Genomic DNA, 19,587 nt, shown 5'->3' with positions numbered 1-19,587 from the left:
ATCGTGACGCCCGCGAGGGCTTTATTGGCGAAACGCTCGTTAAAAATTTTTCCCGATACTGCACAACAGTGTGCTGCCAGAGATAAAACTGTCGGCGGAGGATTTGTAAGGCCGATTCTTTTCGGCAGTTTGATTTTTTTTTTATGTATATTGAAGAAATATATTGAAAAATACAATCTCTACTGCAGATCGGCTTATCGGACGCTTTTCGCTCTTTTCTTTATAATTTGCTCTGCGATACGAAACCTTACCCGGAAACTCAAGCTACACAAGCACGCTAATAATAAACTCGATTAATCAAGCTCGAAGAAGCAATACTCTCCTCCGAAAATACACCAGCATTCCACGCGGCAAATCGCATTACTTCCCGATGTCATTACGGCTGTCAAACATCAGGAATCCCTCTCTCCACCTCCGCGTCGGTATAACAGAAAAAAACAACAAAACTATAACCATATCCTCTCGCGCAAATTGCTCGTAACAAGGTCGCGCTGCTCGGCCCACTCAGTCCATCGGCTACTCCCACGCGTGACTCGTCACGGCTGCGTCAAATAATTAGAGCTATATCGATCTCGGCTATACGTATACGTGGGACGTTGGCAGCGGCGACGACAACGACGCTTTAAAGCGCTGCCGGCGTGTCCCACCTGTTGCGAACTGTACCGAGCTCTCGCGCGGATCTTCCAGCAGCGGTTTTTCACCGACGCTGCTGCTGCACGTATACGCGTCTTTTTTTCTCCGCGCATCGGCGCGAAGCGTGCGGGGGTTACGTGCGTCGAATGGAAAGCGAGTTGGGAATTGGCAGTGCGTCAACAAGTTCGAAGCGATGGGCAATCTAGGCTCTAGTTTTTGATTTTGATGCTCGAGCGTCGACCTGCGTCAATTTTGTTTTCGAAAACAATCAACAGTAGCGAACCGGTGATTAGACCGAATCCCATATCAAAGCCAACAAAGCTATTAGCGAAGTTATATTATCGCGTTCTCTCTCGGTCGTGAATAATATTTTCGAGCGACTCAGCGCACACACAATATCCACAAGGATAAGCCTCGCCGAAGTGCATAACGCGATTCCAAGGGGTTTGCAAACTCCTTGCGCTTATACACCCTCGAAATTTCACGAGGAGTATTCTCTCCGCCTCGATCGATCGGGGTCAACGATACTTCGATTTACATCGAGAGCACGAACTTGCTTCTGTGTGTGTGTACTCAACTTGAGATCGAGCCGAGTCGTTAATTATACGTTTGCGGCCGTTGCGACGATTCTTCGCAATAGCGTCACTTTATAATCTCACTAATAGCCGTCGTTTAAAAATACCGCCTCGGAGCACAATACGCCGCGGTAGTGATGGAGCCATCGGTGTAATAATGCATCAGCGGCGGAATACCGTGCGACGAGAGCGCATCGATGTACACGCGAGCTGCTGCGTTTCTCCGCGAATTAATTATAACCCCTTACACAGCGTCGTATCTGCAGTAGCAGCAGCTCGCTGTTCTCTCTCGAACGTATAATTGGTAAATCGAGCGTCAAGATATCTGTGCTGCTGCTGCATCGATTACCGGAGAAACGCGTTAGACTTGCGTTCCCTCGCTTGTAGTAGCTCGCTTCAGGGAGAGAGAGAGAGAGAGAGAGAGAGAGAGAGAGAGAGAGAGAGAGAGAGAGAGAGAGAGAGAGACAGAGAGATGCACGATCGCTCTTATTCGAGTCGCGCGCGATTACGCTGTATTCCGATCGCCAAAGAGATATCCAACACAAAGCTATTACACAAACGCTGATCGTGGCAAGACCATCGTCTCCTTAGTCAATACACCCAGCCTTGTATATACGTATACATACGTGCGCCTCTGCTCCCCTATCCATCGGTCTCTCGCGCTATACTCGAGCGATAGCCTCGAGGCGGTGCAAAACTACGCGTACTCAAAATTCAGCCCGCGAGCTGTGTGTACACATGCACCGCCGTAGTCCCGTGGGAGAAATCGCGCGGACTGCGCGGTCTCTGGGGAGAGAAGAGAAGAAGGAGGCTTGATTTTATTTCGCTTTGCTTTCTGCGCGTTTTATAGTGTTAGGGGCGGGAGAGATGGAAATGACGGAGGGATCGAGCGGCGCTTCGCCTTTTTTACGCTGATGGTGGTTCGTGTGCACGCGCTCGGCTGGCTCGAGGGTGGGGGGGGGGGGGGGGAGGCAGCAGCGCGCGTATGCAGAGCGAAAGGAACTAGGGATTTTTGATTTTCTTTTTTCTAGAGGGGCTGCGGGGGATTAATAAAGGGAGCGATTTCGTGAAAGTTTGTGTTCCTTTCGAACGGTATGGTATACGCTTAGGAATCTCATTATTAAAAAGTGATCGGCAAATCTAACTGGAAAAAAAACTATAAATCCGTGTATCGACAAGTCTCCGCTAAAAGGCTTCCCTCTCGTCGGCTCCATTATTAAGCCACACTGTACGCGCGAGCATAAAAAATTCAGCCGCACGCGCGCACAGATTCCTCTTCGTCTTCGTCCCTCGCAGCTAATGCAGGTCGTCGCTGTACGGATTTATATCTCTCGCCGGCGCTAAACGGGCAGCGCGAGTAGTACAATCGATTATGAGTAGCACACGTGGGTAAACACAGAAGGACAAGAGGGTAAAGAAGAAGGATCTCCTCCGAGAGACGCACTGCGGCCTCGTCGAAGAAGAAGAAGAAGAATAAGAGACAAAAAACAGAGCCGAGGATAGTGGAGGAGGACGTTATGTACGGTTAGTCCTGCCGGGTATCGTCGGATGTGGGAGTTAAAGTAGTGCGCGTATGGTGTGCCGAGTTGCGTAAGTAGAGCGAGCCGAGATGTGGCCAGACGCCGGAGCGCGTGAACTTTTCTAGATATGGGGTAAGGGTGCGATAATGGGCTTCTTTGTGAAATTCACGGTTCTTTGTGTGGATTACAATAGCGTGCAGTTGGCACGTGCATGATTTCGATCATCTAGATTCATTCCAAACTTCCCTCTTGTAAATCGTAATTTTCGTTCCAGAGTCAACACTCGTTACGCCGAGAAAAAAGACGTCGTCGATCGTTATGCAAGGTATTGCTCTCTGCTGAGATCTTCTAATGAACCGAGCGTCGATTCGTTTATTCTTTCGCGCGCTCGAGTCTCCCGTCTCTGATTGTATATTTATTCATCGCCAGCAGTTCGATCTTTGCGGATTTCATCAGCATATCAGCCCGACTCGATCGTTACATAAATCCAGCGCAGCATCTTTTTGCCTCGTCAATCAATATACACTCGATTCAACGACTCTCGACTCTGCGTCGCTTCGTTACCGCATCAGAAGTCATTCCGCGAGTACACGGCAGTTCTCTTCACTCCCGCGGATGTACACATCGGTACATGGTGGTCCGTCAATTCCTCTCTGACGACATCCCCGGAGAAAGGCCTCGATCGATTTTCAACTCTGAGGGGTTTCCGAGCACCTTCTCTCTGCTTACAACTGTATACGCCGTGAGAGCTTCGCATACACGTACACACCTACCGAGACGATTCTCGCACAGGGATTATTTTCCAAGCGCGCGACACGAGACGCGCTCATTGTGCGAGAGTGCGTTATTGTATACGCGCTCATCTCCATGCGCGTGTCGTGCGTCTGATGCCGTCTCAAAGGAAGAATGCAAGGAGCCTCTTCTTTGTGCCTTCGAGACGCACGCGCGAGTCTGCTACTGCTTTTTCTTCTCTAGATCCGGCGGGCTATTGTATGCCTGGAGAGGGCCGCCGCCGACTACCCAGCTGCTATACACGCGAAGAGCGTTAGTTTATCAGAGGGGCGAAGGCGGTGGCGATCGTAAAACGTGCAGGGAGATCTCGCGCCTCTCTATATACGTATAGTCGAGAGAGAGAGAGAGAGAGAGAGAGAGAGAGAGAGAGAGAGAAAGAGAGAGAGAGAGAAAGATGCTTTATGGGTATACCCAGCTGCAGGGGTGACGTTGTTGTGCCAGACTCGTGAATTGTTTCGGCGATGAAGTTCGCGTAGAAAGTTTTCGGCGCGAGCTGCTGATTTTTTAAAGAAGACAATGACGGAGACGTCCAGCCGAGTTCTCGAGACGACGACGCTATTCCCGCGTACATAAATTATCTCTCGCGACGAACTTGCCTCTCTCCTAATGGGAAAATTATCAGACGCATCGCCGCTTAATTAGCAAAGTTGCCGCCGCGAGACGAACTTGCCGTCTCTCTTTAATTATATATAAGCGTCTCTCGCTACGTGTACAGAGTCTGTGTCCTGCCGAGAAATTCGGAAGGGAAGCTCCGGGAAACGAAGATTGCCGCAGCTTTGTATTACAGAGGTACAGGCATTAAACGTCGACGATGACGATACTCCCTCGTGCGCCTATTGTTCGACGGCGATGTATCGCTATTGGGGAGGGGAACACGTGTTGTGCGCCTGTAATGAGAGAACTATAACTGTTGCCGTCGGATTATAGCTACACGTTTCGCCGCGAACGATTTCAGCGCAATAATTGCGTTTCGGAAAAACTCGCCGTTCATATACGCGTCCGCCGAGAACGAAAACAAAAGCAGAGGCCGAATTTACCCCGGATAAACAAGGAATCGCAACGGTACACACACACACACACACACACAGCCGAGAGCGACACTTTAACGCCGAGTCGTCAAACAGCAATCATCGGCGGACAAATTGTTTCTACACTATGTATTGTATCGGTGTCGAGTTGCACACGGCTACGTTCAGGAGCCTTTCGGTACAATTTTTAGCGCTTTTATAACACTTCGATTCTCTCGCGCTCTTTCTCTCTTCCACGTGACCTCCATTCTCGCGCTTCGGGGGATGATCGATAAACTTGTTGCTCGCGCGGCGCCGCTGGCGAACGTTAAAAATCGCGACGCAAGCCGACAAATAGCTTCCCGTCCCGAGTTTCCTCTCTTTTTTTTCGTTGGTCCAGTTGCGTCCCCGAAATGGATCGTTGAGTGTGTATACGCGATAAAAAGCAGTCTAGTGCGTAATTTCTACGCAGTTCTATTTTCGGAGCTGTATTTTGATTACGAGAGAGCGAGTGAGCTTTTTTTAACTCAGGTCGGAGCTTCTCTCTCCGGGACTTGAGTAACTTTTACTTTACACAAATTCTCGGTGAATTTTAATCAAAAGGACCGCGGGCGCGCGGATGATCTTTATGAAAATTTAAGCCGCGCGCGCGCGCGTGGGCGCTTAATAAGCGTGAATTTTTCCTCAATTAAAAGCAAAAATATATTTTCGCTCCGCCGTGTCTTTTTTCGTCTGGAGCCTGAAGCTTTCGCGAGAAAGAGAGATGTGCGCGTATACTCGAGAGCTTTGTACATATTCAAAAGCGGCGGCGACGAAGGCTGGGTCATGAAGTCGCGAGATGTATATGATGCATATTCCTGTTGCTCGAACGGATCACGCGTACAGTATTTGCGCAGGTCGTTGCGTAAATTTGTTTATTCAGTCCGCCTGCAACTTTGTTGTCGGGGCTGTATTTGTACGATTTTAGCTCTATTGTGATGCGCCGAGAGTTCGCAGTATTACATTTCACGCGGTTAAATTAACAGGGCCGACGACGGGGCGCGAGTATTATGTTATACCTACGCGTATACGATGATATTCGCGTGCGCTTATTATATTTGATATTTTCCAAAAAACTTGTTTCGCCCGCGAATATATTATACACGAATGAAACGCGATATATGCCCCGCGAGAGAGCCGGGGCTTGAACAATTGAAATCTCGGAACTGACAACGGCCGTAAATGTCGCGCGCGCGCGCATTAAAAACAGTCGACTAGCTCGCTTGTATATATCACTTTTCGGTGGAAACCTGACATTTATTATCGAGTGCAAGTTTATCCCTCCGAAAAAAAGGCTGTAAAAAGCAACAACAACATTCGAGTGATAAAAAGGCGATATTTTCCGAAGCCGGAAGAAATCGAGTGTAGTGGCGCATGTATGGGTGTAGGATCAAAGTCCGCCACAATCTCCGATTGTCTCACTGCAGCGGAGATGGGCAATTTTTCACGACGACCGAGAGACCGTATAAATGATCATAAAGGAATGGAAAGGATGCGCGCGCGCTTCGTCTCCCCCTTCGGCCCGACCAATGACCGATGATACTACTGGAGGGAGTCTCGAGCCATACGTCTTGCGTCTTACTTAGCAGAGCAGTATTTTTTATCCGGAGCAGAGAAGAGAGAAATAGCAGGTTCTCGCTTTGGCTTAGACGCGGCATTAATAACGTTCGGCTGTGCTTGTCGGTGTCGCAAGAATGTGTATATTTATTTTCGGGGAAATCTGGAGCGAGGTTCAGGGCTAGTTAGAGGCGTCATTGTTCACGCGCGTAATACAAGCGCTAATTTATATATCAACGGTTATCGGTTTGTTATATCGAAATTCATGCGCGATATCGCGTACGCGCGGCATCAATTATACCTACGGGATAATTGATAAACACAGATCGCTCGAATCGCTTAAAAACACGAACACGCCGGGATATAATTCAATCCCGAGAGCTATCAAACAGCCGTTCGCATTCGGCGCACGCTCGCGCGTCATTCAAAAGTAAAGCCCTCCGCATCAATTACCCCTTCTCTCGACGCACCGAAGAAAAACAAGGAGGAGAACAAGCCGGTCCGCGGACATCTTTCGACCGCATCGCCCCCCTCGACGACAAACAGTCGTGCGGCGTATATTTAATTGAAAGCCTTGTCAACGCAGTCTCTCATTCGCGTTCCCTCCGATCTAAAACGATTGTTTCTCTTCCTTCCTCGCGCTGAAAAATTACCAGCCCCGTCACGTACCGTTTTTTTCCCTCCTGCAGCTGCTCGCAGTCGTCGTCGGTATTCTGTTTTCTCGACGGCGGCAAAGTGGAATCGACGATGAGATCTTACAAGGTCGCACTCGAGAGCTGAGCAATTTGCGCAGTTCCCAAGTTAAGTTTCTTTTAGAGGCGAGAATCAATTCGGAGGAGCTTGATTTCCGAGGCGGTCTACAGTTTTGCAGGCTTGCGTTATTGTTACACACGGAGAAGATTCGAGCCGTCATTAATCATCCCTTCGCCGTATATAAATCACGCCTTCCCGTAAGAGAAAGAAAAAAAGAACGTAGTTACACACGTTATACTCGCGTGTTTGTTGAGGATGAGCGAAAGGAGCGTCGCGGCACGTCGTATTCAATGTGTTTTGATTAATACACGAGGACGCACGTAGCTGCATTCACGCGGCTCGTGAGCGCGCTGTACACACACGCACACACGACGTCGAGGTATGAAAATTCGCGCGAGCGCGTGAGCTGCATCAATCATTCGAGTTCATTCGATCGGGGAAATTCCCGTACGATTTCCCTGTAGTCTTTTCCTCCTGTTTTTTCTCTCTTCGCTCTCCGGGGCAGCTTTCGGGGATGAATTCCAAAAGTAACGGGCTTGAAATAATTCCCCCGGAGAAATTCTGCTAGCCTCCCCTTCCCTCTATACTCCCGCTAATGCGCGTCTTGTAATTTTGGAAGTGAAGCCGACTTGATGCCCGGGAAATTTCGTCGGGAGATCGCGCTTGTCGCTGATGATTGAAAAAGTTTTTTTTTTGCCTGATTACGTTATTATTTTTCTGTGTAGAACGTATTTGTTCTGTGTAGAAAACTGACATAAAATCAATGCAATCCATCTAAAATGAATATAGTAATAATGTAGAACTGATAACTCATCAGTTGTAGTTACAGCATGAGTGGCCCACATAAGCAGCAGGGTCAAACGAGGATGCTTTGGCGTAGGTGTTACATCTCCATATTTGCAGTTTCGTTGCGCAGATTTTCATGCGCGAAATGAAAAAGTGCCTGTGCGCCATCTATTGTTACTAGTCAGAGGCTATATTATGCTTTGGTATACGACTAATTTTTTACGCGCGCTAGACACAGTGTGCTGGATCTGTTGTCTCTTTGCATATAATACATTCTGGCGATATTCTCTCTATGTACAGAAAATACATCCCTCTATTTTCCCACTTCGCAAGCTCTCGGGTATTATAAAGATCGAGCTTTTCGATCACGTAGCCTCGGAAAGCGACTTTTGCATTATCGAAACATGCCCCTCATGGAATATCCAACTTTCACGAAAATCCTAAACGAAAACCAAAGCGAACCATACACCGCGCGCGTTGATAAAAAAGAACTGCTTGGGTAAATTCAAAATAAAGAGCCGCCTGCGTAGGTATACATATTCAGTTTCATATCCCGCGCGCGCTCGCATGAAAATTCCACAGGCTCTCCAGCGGCACGCCTCCGTGAATCTCCGTGTTTTTTATATACTCCGCGTCCGTTTTTTCGCCTCTGGAAAAAACGAACCCGCGCCGCGCGTTCGTATTTCATACACACACACACACACACACACACACACACACGCACTCGAGGAAACCCTTCGCGGGGAATCCCCGGATAAATATTTATATGCACGTCGAGAGCGAGCCAAAACACGGAGGATAAACTTTTCACGATCGTGTGTGTGTATGTTTTGATGTATCGATCCTCGAAAAGTCGGCACATAATTTTACGCGCAACTTTTTTAATACACAGTTATAGTAGGTAATATAGGTGTATACTGCGGTCGTGAAAAATGTGACGGAAAATTTCTAATAATCCGCGTGATTAACCCGCTGGTCTGGATTAATTAGGGGAAGCTGTGCGCGCGCGACGAAATTGCTGCCTGTATAGGGCGAGAGGAGAAAGTTCGGTTGTAAAGAAGTTTCGCCTTTATACGAGGGGGGAGGACAAATCGACGAATTGACAGATACGTGTGCGTAACTCGAGAAGTTAATATCCGGAGCTTATGACTGATGTACGACGTATACGGGCAGGGGGGAAATAATTGGGAGGAATAAATAAACATTGACTGATGCGCTGCGACGGCTGTGATAAGGAAAAATCGATGCGTGTGTGTGTGTGATAATGTGCATATAAGTTTGTCACTTGAATCGGAAAAAAATACATATATCGCTTTATCGTAGATAAACAATCCGATGTGCGCAGGCTTTGCGAGTTTTAATCAAACGAAAACAGAGCGAAAGGATACCCAATCTATTTCTCGCCAGCACACACAGGTGAAAACAATCAGTCGCGTCGAGGTGTATAAAAAAAAGAGCAGAGGATATACCGCTCGTCCATCTCCGTATAGTGATGGACCCTCTATATCGGACGCGCATCGCTCAAATATATATCCGGCTGTCGTGCGAAAGGGCTATATTCGGTGTTGGAATCGTAAAACTTTTGCGAGTGGGCCGTATACCGAAAAAGCAAATATTATTGATTGCGTGACACATCGCGCAGAGCAACGGCGACGACGACGGCGCGCAATTTCGAATTATTCAAGCCACTTGGGAAATTCAATCCCTCAAGAGCCAAGAGAGCGAATCCATTGATGGGTCATTGCATTGGCTCTCTCCTCTTACTCTTTCTCTATAGTTCGGTGTATAGCTGTGTGTGTGCGCACGAGAGTAGGAAATCGAAATATCCCTCTGTCTCTACTCGAGCTTTTTCATTACTTCCGAGTACAATCCGTCCGCCGGTGCGTAGCTGTTTAATGAACTTTTTTAATTTAACACTCGCGACAGCATCGCACGGCCAAGACGAGAAATACGAGATTATACCGGCTCATTTAATTGCCCAGAGGGAATAAATTCTAGCGAACTCGATCCACTTATATGAAGGACACGCCGATACTGTGCAGCGCAAGCGCGATCCTTGTGTACAGACGATGCTAATTCCGTTTGTTAATCGTTGCGCGAGTGCTGCAGTCGTCCTAGTTTATTTTGCTCTCTTTGCGCGTGGGCTAGGAAGCGAGAGAGCGAGATTAATTGCGTTCGAGCGAAATTACCTTCTGTATAATGCGTGCAACGAGTCGGGTGCTGAATTCATCGATACGCCTGTGTATACCTACACCTGATGGATTCCGAGTGCTCTAGAGACTGATTATTCGCTTCGTCCTTTGCGACGTTAAAAAAAATTCGATTTCACGAGGCTTGCACACATAAGCGTTGCTGTTAAATTCTAAAGACTCGACGATTAAATTACGCCGCTGCAGCAGCAGCTTTCTAGTCAATGACACGTATTACTCCTGTGCGAGCCAGTGAGCGGAAGTGCGCCAACGTACACGTGTATATACATAGCTGGATTGATCCGGAGGAGCAACAGGGTGCAGAGCGAGCGAGAGCGGCTTTTCCGAAGCTGGCGCTTTTGAAAGGGTTTTCCGGTGCCGCGTGGTGAACGCGTTTTCGAGGGATTTCGATACGTTTCGAGGGACAAAATCAGCATGAGGTATACCTATAATAAAAACGTGCTCGGTGTACGTATCGACAGAGCTATAGGATTTTTGAAAAATACGATACAGATTAAAGTTTCTCAAGAGCGTTTCTCTCTCCCGCGGAGAATTGTATACATCGCAAATATTGATTTTCTCCGAGAGGGAGCGACGTTTTCCCGGAAAGCTCGCGGCGAGATTTATGTTTCTAATAAAGACGCATTTTCCGATCGATTTAGCGTAGCCGCGCCTTCGGAAAGTTTGTTTACTCGCGTGGACTTTATCCATCTCCGATCGAGTCTCGTCGCATTTTTCCGCGCAAACCCAACAAATTTTAGCCCACTACACTATGTACAACTTCAAAATCGCACTACCCTTGCATGGAGAAACTTTTCGACCCCGCATTATGAAAGTTGAAAAGCCTCTCACAAAATATAATAAGCCCGAAAAACGAACACACATCAAGCACATACATATACAATACTTGTGACGAGGAGCACACTGCATTCACGGAAAGAGAGAGAGAGAGAGAGAGAGAGAGAGAGAGAGAGAGAGAGAGAGAGAGAGAGAGAGAGAGAGAGAGATCCACTCGACGCGACCCTCGCCCTCGCAGTCGATATATATCACGCGGGGGTATCTCTCCGCGTCGGTGCATTTTCGTTATTTGATGGCCGACTACCGATAAGCACCTGCCCCTCACCGCACGTGTCAGTCTGGCTCGATCCGTATATATATGTATACACAGATATATTATATCTGTGCATGACGTCGTCGTCGTCGTGGTCTCTGGCGTCATTGTAATAATGGTGCGGACAGCGTCGACCGCTTCCGATCCTGCGACGTTCTACATATAGGTACTACTGCAGCGGCCCTCACAGCGTGAGATAAACTAATCTCACCGTCCAGCCACCGCTATGGCTTACGCCGTGGCTTCGGCCGTCTTTTGTAATTAGATTCCGATTCGGTTTCAGACCGGAGACCCACGCGATATTGGCACTGTCTTTTCTCCGCGCGTACAGCTGCTGTGGGATTTGCGCCGTCGGTTTTTGGCCCGACTGTGATACGCGGATTATACTGCCAGTGTAGGCTTGAGCTTCGAGAAGTGTTTGGGTCGGAATTAATTAATCCGAGTTCGGAGAAGCGGCGGCGGCGACGGTCGAAGAAAGTTGTCGAGTGAAGAAAAATATAAGGCCACTCGAGTTTGTGCAACGGGGAAAGCGCGCGCGTTAAGAGTTTAACGACATCTCACAGTTTGCTCGAAGTAAACGGTGCGAGACTGATTGCTAATCAGCTCCCTGGGGGTGATTCGACGATTACGAGCGTTTTTACTACTTACGTTGATCGATCTAGTTGCCAAAAGTTTTCTTCTGTTTGAACCATTGACAGCATTACATTTATGTTAAAAGCTCTGGGATTCAAGCGTGTTTATTCAGAGTTCAATATGGCCACTTTATTCAGTATAGAAGTCTCCTCTCCTATACTTTTTACGACTATAACGAATGCATTTTTGTGTCATCCGATTTCAAATTTTGACTGAAACCTTTGACACATGCATTCTGCGCGCAGATCGTGACGAGGAAAATAAAAAAGCTCCTCACTACCTATCATCGCTGTCGCCGGGGACTAGAGTTAATAAAGGTTCAAGCGACGGATGGGAAAAGGCCAGTCCAATATACTCCTTCGTTTAAACTTAAATTTTTTTCCCTTTATTTTTATATATAATTATACGGCTGATTTTGCATGCTCGCACAATCTTTCCTCTCCGCGTATAGTATAACAACGATCGCCGGAAAATAATAAAAAGCCGGAGGCGTAAAAGTGAAAAGTGAGTAAAAAATTGAAAAAGCTCACCGGCGAGCTTTTAGTTTTAACGATCATACGCGATGAGCTTTATCGCGCACGGGGCGGTCTTATCTCGCGGTATAGCCTACGCGCGCTGTAATCTCGCGCAATCTCTCGCGGCCATTATTCGAAGTAGTGGCGTCGGCGTCGGCGTCGCGAGAGATCGCCATCGTCCTTATTTATCGGTTTCCGTCGGAGAGGCCGAGAAAGTAGGTTTACACGCGTTTCTCTCGTCCCGCCCCGCACTATTCCTGTGTACAGCTATGTGCTCAGCTCTTTTACTACCTCGTCAGCCGTTAAATACTGAACGAGTCGAATTCGAGAATCGACGCTTGCTTTGGTGCAAAGGCTTTATCTCCCTTATCTTTCTGCGTGTTTGTTTTCCTCTCGGCGCTCTTCCGCTGAATATCGCTCGGGAGAGAGAGAAAGAGAGAGAGAGAGAGAGAGAGAGAGAGAGAGAGAGAGAGAGAGAGAGAGAGAGCAGTATATTGGGAAATCAAGACGTCGTATAGAGAAGTGCGCGTGCGTCAAATTTCTCGAGAAAATAAATTTGAAGCTATCTTTTATACCCGCGTGCACGCGGCAGCCTGTCTGCGGAGTTAAAATTTTTCCGCGAGCGACACGTGTTGCATAAACAAGAAGCACGTATACACCGAGGACGTCGTTGCAGTAGCGCGCGCTCCTCGCCTGCCGCGATCTTTGCTTTGCGCGGAAGGAAGCTCAGCCATCTTTATCGTCGCCTATAAAACGAGAGAGAGAGAGAGAGAGAGAGAGAGAGAGAGAGAGAAAGAGAGAGAGAGAGAGAGCTGCGAAGAAAGGAATTTCTCCGTATTATTGTTGATCCTCCGCGTGTACGACGCTACGCTATTTCACTTCTGAAACATACATTTTTCTCTTCCCTCGATACACGAGAGAAAGAGATCATTCTCATACACGTGTATACTGGCCGCGATATTTTTTAAATTAATTGCGAGCTCCGCGCCGTTTATAGATCGCGTCAAAAAGCTGTCATAAAAATAATTTATCGGACGCGCATTTTTTACGGCACTGCGATAATTAAAGACATCGATAATCATCTCGCGATCATATACACCTACGGCTCCGTAATTTGCGGACGCGCAGACGACTACAGAGCCGCGAACAAGAAGAACTTAACTCGGTGTGTAGCGGGATATTGAAGAGAGCTGAGGGGTGAGATATACGGGGAGAAAAAATGCGAAAGCGGTAATAGCCGTTAATCAAGGCCGCGCGGGGTCTTTACGAAGACCAAAAGGTTAGCCTCTCTCGCAGCTCGCTCTTTCTCGGAAACTTAAAATTACTTCGGTCCCTTTTTTTTGCAGCCGGGAAAAGAAATTAATTAAGCTTCCTTTCAGGCCTGAGTCTTCAATTCTGTTAACGGCAAAAATATGCTTCCATACTATATATTCAGCCGCCGTTGCAACTTCTTAAGTAATCAAGCTCATTTTTACAGCTTATATAACGCGTGGTTATTACCCAGCCGAGATTTCACGAGACGCAGTATATATAGGGGGCGGAGTGTATTCTCGGAGTCGACTAGGCGTAATCCACTTTCCGCTTTATCGTCGTCTCGGACGCGTAGCAGCTTCGAAATGAGCCGTTATCGCGGCGTCGGTCCGACTCGATACCGGTTTATACTACTCGTTCCGCGATTAACGTCGCTGCATATAGTGCGCATACGTTTAAAGGACCATCGCAGTGTCGCTTTACGGCCGACGATCACTGCGTCACCTTCAATATGCATCGGTCAACTCGAGAACGGAAAGGTGAAAACACGAGTACATCGAATTCAATAACGAGGCAGCAACTATCGCCATTTTTTTTGACGCAGCCAAACTCGTTCGTACGTCGCGCATCCGAAATTAGATTTTCGACGGCAGCGGCACGTGCGCGCGCGGCCCGTACGTGAAAGATCGGACTCGATGATAAAAGTAATCGAATCATTTTATTCTATTAGAGGCTCGAACGGATCCTTGGCATTCACGGGCGAACCGCAGCCGTTCGTATTCCACGCGATAGCTCGAAAACACGAATTTCATAGCTCGTCGGCACAATCGACGATCTGCTCGTACATCACAACGGAGAAGAAGGAGAATCAGAGAAGCGCGAACAGTCGTCGTTTTAAAAACGCAGGCTATACTACTCGCGAGGTTCTCCGAAATCGATAACACTACGCTTTAGAGCCGCGGGTAGAACGTACACAGGAGGCCGCGGGAGAGTAGAGGCTTACTACTATACCGCTGCACACTGCTCGCCTTATCAGGATCGTCCGGGGTGACGAATGGTTCCGCGCGAAATAAACGCCCCGTACGCGCAGCTACACTCCTCTTTCCTACGTATTTTTCTCCCTTACGGCGGACAGCGGGAAAAATAAAAGAGGCGCGCTGCGCGTTGATCGTATTAACCCGCGCGGCGTCTTTTCTTTTTCGGATCACGGGAGGAACTTCTTGAGAGAGGGAGAAAAGAGGTGAAGGTGCCTGGGCTTTCCGTGCCATCGAGCTTCTGGTGGCAGAAAATCGATGCATTCAGCGGCGCGTGTCGAAGAAAATTCACACCTTTCGGGCCGATGCGTCGTCTAACGAATAGCTCGTTCTTTCGTGCCGGAGGAGTATACGACTGACTGTATTAGTTTTTTTTTCCTATACACACTCAGTTCTCCGCAGCGTACAACTATGCCGTGATAAATTGGCTGTAGTTACACCAGTGAGAGGGAAAACGCCGATTGTATATACTTGAGCTTTATCACGGAATTTCAGGTGATTCATTTCGATTGAGAGCGCTATGCCCGCGCATTAATTTCCGTGATTCATGACTATTTCTCGAGGCTTATATTATTATTCTCTCAGCTCTCGCGCGTATATACATAACTATGCAGCATTTTACGTCGAAGTGATTCCTGCCGCGGCCATTGAATTTTAATGAAGCCATTAATGCGAGGCGGAGCGAGGGCTCGATTTTTTTTATTATTTTTTATTCGCACAGCAGCGGGAGTACACAACGCGGCATTGTTTTATTCAATTAAAAAGTTTCTCCGCGCACGTGCGTGTGCTTTGCCGGATTTGACGAGAGGGCTTTTTTAATTGGCGTACGAAAATTGAAATGTATGCGAAGCGGCGTTGCGTGTTTATTAATATGCGCATTGTTTTCTCTCTCTCTCGTCCGCACGTGCAAACGCTAAATTTAATAACATTTTGTACTCGTTGCAAATAAAGTCTTCTGTCGAAAATTCCGAAAGCTATAGTGTAAAGCAAATTAGTCAGCGATAAATATGCAAACGTCACCGCTGAACCATCAGCAGCGCCAGCATACTATACCTTTCCTCGAAAACCAAGCAGAAGGTAACTCCCGCACACTTCGCCGAAAATTATGCAGAGCAGATTACCCCCTTGCAATTATATCCTCCTCACGAGTCGAGAAGGAGGAGCTTCGTTGTACGAGTGTATACGCAGTCTAATTTCGCAATCTCGCTTTGTCCGATATATAACTTTTCTCTCGCTCCTCGCGTAGCTATCCGGTGTATATATCATAGGAAATAGCCTCCGCTCGATTTGGAAGTTGCGAACAATACAGCCGCGTGTCGATTGAGACCGCCACTACAGAGAATTGGAATACGTATTCGAGGGGGGAAGTACTGCCGTGGTGATGGCCTAAGTTTGGAAGTGGCTGAATAACATTATACATCGTCGCGGCGAGGAGCTTTTCTTTCAAAATGTTAATGCGCCGGAATTATCAATTTTTCTCGCGGCAACTTGCTCCTGACAGCCGTTGTATGGTCTGTTCAGCTGAGTGTAAGGGTAGACGACGTTTACACGCGCTCGCGCGCATTGTCAAGTTTTCGACTACTACTTCCAGCAGCCGCGTGTGTATGTATATTCAGATACGCATTTATTCTGTCTCGCGCGTTTTCTCGAAAGTTTGTTCGACTTGTTACACTGTGTAAGTGTGTCGCGCGCACATATAAGTTTTCTCTCGGAAATTAAAGAAGCAGATGTAAAGCTACACGTACACGTCGCGCATAAATCACGTTGGATTATGTATTTATTTTCAGCTCCAAGTTTTGTATGATATACTTTTAAAAATAGTCGAATTGGGAATAAGTGAATCCTACGCAAAGATAAAAGCTCCGCCGTATAATAATTGGGCCTGTACCATCCGACATCCACTGTCGTAGAAGAAATCGAATAATAACAAGGTAGCAGCTTAAGGGGCTGTCGGAAGAGCAGCCGAACGGTATCACCGCAACGTCCAAGTGGCGCGGCAGTCAGGCAGCAAAATCTCGATTTAACAATAATTACAACAGAACTGCGTATTTTAGAAAAAAATCGCTCTTTACAGCCCTTCTTCTTATCATAAAGTAATAATAACGTATGCAAAACATGGTATTAAGTGCATATTTTCAACGTAGTATTAGAATTACGATATGACCTACCAAGGCACAGTGACTATGTATATAAATTCAAGATGGCAGCTTGTTCGTATGCTCGGTTGCTGTAACGTAATTCCAATACTGCGTCGAAAAGTTGTACTTGTTATGATGTTTTGCACGAGTTACTATTACTTTAGGATAAAAGGAAGGGCGGTATAGAGCAATATTTTTTTTACGCAGTTCTTTTGTATTTGTTGTTCAATTAAGATTTGGCAACCTGACCGCAGCGCCACTTGGACGTTGCGGCGACACTTTTTGGCTGTTCCTCCGGCAGCCCCTTAAAGAATTTCAAAGAGACCTGATGAAATGGTACACTGTGAGTAGCAGTTACAGCGTGAGCGGCACGATCAGCAAAAAAGTTTTGGCATATAGGTGGCACACCTTTACATATACCACTCCAAGTGCAGATTATGATGCGGGAAATCAGAGAAATGTCTACGCGCCACCTACCTTCCCAGCTAGAAACTAGAGCCGCCGTAGAGTGAGTGAGCCAGTCCAAAATTGTAAATAGTTTTACGGCTCGGCGCTAATACTACTGATATTCCGCGTATAGCGCTAGTATGCTGGATACAGTTTTTCTCCTCGTCGTGCAATAATACTTACGCGGTTTTACGGTCTTTCGTAGTTTCGCTCCGTAATTACATGCAGCCGAGGTTTATACCGCATTCCGCGGATCATATTGGCGAGGCTTTAACGAGCTTTTGAACCAAGACGCCGTCAAGGTGGGTATGCGTTGGCTTTATATACCGCGAGAAATTGGCAAAACGCGGAGGCGGCGGCGCGGCTGGATTGGATTTGTGTTGATAAAGACTAATATTAACTCGACTCGGCCGAGAGAGAGGGGGGGGGGGAGAATTAATTCCCGAGTTGGCAACCATCACGTATCCCCGCGCACCGTGGCAGCTCTAATAATTTAATTATTAATTTCCTTACTACACATGTAGATATATTCTGTAAAATGAAGTTCCCGTGCCACAGCGCCCCCTATAATTTGATCCTCAAACGCGCTGTGTATCGCTATGAATTTTAATTAAAAGACCATCAAATAAAGCCTTTCTCTCTGCCTCTTCTCCTTTCGCGAAAATCATCGTCCGTAACGGAGCCGTCAGAAAAATATCAAACCCGAGGTCGTAAACGAACTTATCCTCCGCGTACGATTTAATTCCCCGCTGCACCGACATACCACTCTCAATCCGCGGCTCTCAGCCTCTATATACGTAAGAGCATTTTCCAGCTCAAAAAGCGAGCGTTAACCCCGCCGCGGTGAGAAACACTTTCACTTTTGCCTCTCGTAATTTACAGAGAGTACTACGTACTATACCTGGTACATAATTCCTTAACGAGGTATGCGCGCCGGCTGAAGGAAAAATGTTCCCCTCAAAAAGCAGCTCAGGAAATCTAGTTCGAAACCCGCGAGTGTAATCAAAACGCGGCAGCCGCAAGCGCGGATATATCAACAGAGTACGGGCGGATGGCCGATTGATTAGATTACTCTCTGGCTATTGATTTGACGCGATTAGCGCGTCCGCATCGACTGTATATAGCAGTGTGTAGGGAAATTCTAGGCTTAGCGCGTGTATACGTGGCTGACTATCGCGGACGAGACCAGCAGCTGGTGCTCTCGAGATATCGAGGCGGAAATGGCTGCGATGACGCGTCGGGGGTATTTCGTGCTCACGAGATTATTATTTTTTAATCAGGCCGAACGCGCGCAATGCTGTTATTACTATTTCTCTGGCGTAGTGACGCAGTGAGTCTGGTTATATCGATGGGGGATTACGATTCGATTTTGACACGATTGTTCTGCCTTCAGGCGTCAATTACGCGGCAATATTATACGAGTATACATGGGACTCAATTCGCGCATCGCCGTCAATTTCAATTCATCGAGAAGTCGTTGCTCGGACGCAGACTTCGTGTAGAACCGAATGATAAAGTCCGGAGAGTCGTGAGAAATGGGCGATTCGCAGAGCGGAAGAAACAATGAAAAATGACCTTCGCACGTACCGTAAATAACCAGAAAAAATCGGCTTAGTGTATCGCAAGACGATTTGCTGTTTATTCATTAACTTCGTACACTGGCCTTTGACTCTAACGCCTCACTGCTCGAGCTTTCGGCCACCTACGAGAGGTGGCGCATAGGCACTTTTTGATTTCCCGCAATCATCGCAATCGGCGCGTATAATATCTACGCTACCGCATTTTGTAAGTTTTCTCAATCCAATAAAATTCAAAACGCTCTTACAAAACAGTATATCCAACTGTTCCTACAGTGTACAGAAGCTATGCACCTTGAATCTGGGTTACGATGGAAAGTTGCCAAAGCAGCGCAGAGCCTGATGTGTTGAACGAAGAAATCGGCTCTATCAATCTCGAGCCGCACGAAAAAAGACGATCGCAAGGCTCGCGTGACTTTTTACAAGAGCCGAAATGCCTGGGGCGCCTCGGCGGTATGCGCGGGTCGAGCTAATTTCGAGTTTACGATGCCGTTGGAATTCTCGAGGGGTTTCCTCCCCCTTTTTTTATGATAATTATCGGAGCCGCGCGGATGAGCAATTTTTTATAATTCAGCGATAAATGTATTTTTTTATGAGGAACTGTAATATCGGAGTTTGGTGAATAACGGGGGATCGTTATGTTGGCCACGCTCGGGTTCACGCAAAAATTGCGAATCATCGACGAGTGAGACCTCAAAAAAGTAGCTCAGCCCCTCCGTCCAACTTCCAAACTCAATTACATGCTAATTTCCAAGTTTCTCAAGTCGCAAATAGAAAAAAAAAGGTAAGGAAGACCGAAGATATCCGAATCGATCTCGAGAGAGAGAGAGAGAGAGAGAGAGAGAGAGAGAGAGAGAGAGAGAGAGAGAGGGGGAGAGAGAGGGAGAAAAGCCACGGGAGAACAAGCATCGTTAAACGAGCCGCTAATTTGCGCGATATCACTTATTCCGAGAGTTGTTGCGCACGAGGAGCTTTTCTCTGCTTCTCTCTCTAGCTGAGGAGCAAAAGAATTTTTTTAAATGCTGCGTTA

The 19,587-nt window shown here is 47.3% G+C and overlaps 1 protein-coding gene across 28 annotated transcripts in view; it reads left to right on the top strand.

The window, feature by feature from the left end:
* LOC100121288 (voltage-dependent calcium channel type A subunit alpha-1) overlaps positions 1-19,587 on the top strand; it is a 117,946-nt gene that overhangs the window by 15,705 nt on the left and 82,654 nt on the right. The gene's annotated exons all lie outside the window — the stretch shown is intronic.

The sequence above is a fragment of the Nasonia vitripennis genome, chromosome 2 (genome assembly GCF_009193385.2).
Source record: "Nasonia vitripennis strain AsymCx chromosome 2, Nvit_psr_1.1, whole genome shotgun sequence".
NCBI lineage: Eukaryota > Metazoa > Arthropoda > Insecta > Hymenoptera > Pteromalidae > Nasonia > Nasonia vitripennis.
Note: the sequence above shows the minus strand (reverse complement) of the source record. Positions and strands in the feature narration are given on the sequence as shown.